The following is a 2,477-nucleotide window of genomic DNA, read 5'->3' as shown; positions in this document are numbered from 1 at the left end:
AGAGGCAAATATTTATAGTTTTATGGTGGTTCCATACTGTAGTAAAAAAATGAGTATTCTAGAAGTGCAGACCAGGAAACAACCCCTTCAATCTTCTCTGTGTTGTGTCTGTACCCAGAGTGGATTATAGTACAGAAATCCACTCCTTGGGGCAAATTCACTAAAATGCGAAGTTGCCGCACTTCGCCAGGCGTAGTTTTGCCAGCACTCCGCAAATTCACTAAAATCCGAAGTTGCGCTCAGGGGTAGCGTAAGGTTGCGAAGTTGCGCTAGCGTTGATTCGCTATGTAAAGCGAAGTTACGCTAGCGAAGGCTAATTTGCATACGGCGCCAATTTCAATGGAGGAATACGTATCAGCACTACAAATGCCAAGAAAACCTTCAAATCATTAAATAAAAATGTTATTTTGCCCTACACATGTGCCCACTGTCTAGGTAAGTTGCCATGAGTCAGGAAATGTAGGGGGGAAGGAGGGGAGCCCCAAAAAAAATTTAGATCTTTTTCAGCCTATCACCCATAATGTAGAAAACACGCCAGCGTTTTTTGGGACTTAGAAAAAATTTTGACTTTTTTTGAAATAATCCCTATCTACTCTATTGCGCTTCGCCAGGTCTGAGGTGGCGAAGGAAGTCTAGCGTAAAAGGTAGCGTTCAGTACACTGCGCAAGTTAGTGAATTTGCGTACTTACGTCGCTAGTGAAAATTCGCCTGGCGTAACACTAGCGAAACTACGCCAGCGTTCGTTAGTGAATTTGCGCAGTAACGAAAATGCCAAACGCTAGCGAATTAATGCTAGTGTTCGGCGCTTCGGCGCTTAGTGAATTTGCCCCCTTGTGTCTGCACTCAGCAACACAGGGGTGTTTCTTGGCCTGCACTTACTCATAAACTATGCACTCACAGCCTATATTTTTGGAATACAGATACTCGTAAATAAAAAGCACTGCAACATACAGTACTGTACAATATGTTTTTTTTATTCACTTACCAATACAAAATTAATAATCCCAGTACCAGAAATCCAGCAGTTAAAAATTTTTTCCACAGTTATTAACACATTCTTGTCTGGAAAGTATGGTATCACTGATATAGATTTGGAAAATACATATAGCTGCTTTTTTTTCATTTATATGCATCTGTAAACTTGGTTTTTGGAGCTACAGTAGGTACAGGCAGGCACAGACGCCTGTCCATTAGTGAATAACTTAAAGGGATACTGTCATGGGAAAACCTGTTTTTTTTCAAAACACATCAGTTAATAGTGCTGCTCGAGCAGAATTCTGCACTGAAATCCATTTTTCAAAAGAGCAAACAAATTTTGTTATATTCAATTTCAAAATCTGACATGGGGCTAGGCATATTGTCAGTTTCCCAGCTGCCCCCAGTCATGTGACTTGTGCTCTGATAAACTTCAGTTACTCTTTACTGCTGTACTGCAAGTTGGTGTGATATCACCCCCCCAGCAGCCTAACAACAGAAAATGGGAAGGTAACAGCTCCCTAACACAAGATAACAAGATTTAAGAACAGCACTCAATAGTAAAAGCCAAGTCCCACTGAGACTGATTCAGTTACATTAAGTAGGAGAAATAACAGCCTGCCAAAAATAGTTCCATCCTAAAGTACAGGCACAAGTCACATGACTGGTGCAGCTGGAAAACTGACAATATGTCTAGCCCCAAGTCAGATTTCAAAATTGAATATAGAAAAAATCTGTTTTCTCTTTTGAGAAATGGATTTCAGTGCAGAAGTCTGCTGGAGTAGCACTATTAACTGATGTGTTTTGGGAAAAAACATATTTTCCCGTGACCGTATCCCTTTAAATGTGCAACACCTGGCTAGGGCCCAAAAGCTTGTGCTGTTAATTTAAATAAAATATATTAATTAGCCCACTTTACGCCACATTTCTGACCACTTATGTTCTTTATTGTGTATACACATCTTTTGAATATTTAGATAGTTTCCAAGTTGTTAAATGCCTCTAAATACACATACTGTATAAGAATATAATGCCATTTTTTCTTGGAAGGAATATATCATTTGTTTAAAAATGCCACCTCTAGACAGGTCCAAAGCATATAGTGTAAATAAAATTAGTTTCAAATTTAGGACAGAACAGAATTGCAAATACCCATTAGGGCAAGACATTTAAAAGTAATTCACAGACATTATAATCATATTATGAATTATATTAAGCCTATTCCCAGTGGAAAATGGGATTTTCTTTTTTTCGATTTCCAATAGGACAGCGGAAGCCAATTTATTACTTATAATAACATAATTTGATCTCTCTGCATATCTTATCCAGATCCAGTGCAGAAAGGAAATGCCCATGCAGTTATAGCTTCACTGCACCTGTTTGGTGGGTGGGCAAAGCAATTACAGAGGCTTTCCTTACAAATTGTAGAGCACCCCAGAGTAAATCTGACCACTTTATGTTTTACTTTTTGGTTGCTGTCGTGGAAAGGTATCTGCAGAACA

Source organism: Xenopus laevis, chromosome 5L (genome assembly GCF_017654675.1).
Source record: "Xenopus laevis strain J_2021 chromosome 5L, Xenopus_laevis_v10.1, whole genome shotgun sequence".
In the NCBI taxonomy this organism is placed as follows: Eukaryota; Metazoa; Chordata; class Amphibia; order Anura; family Pipidae; genus Xenopus; species Xenopus laevis.
Note: the sequence above shows the minus strand (reverse complement) of the source record.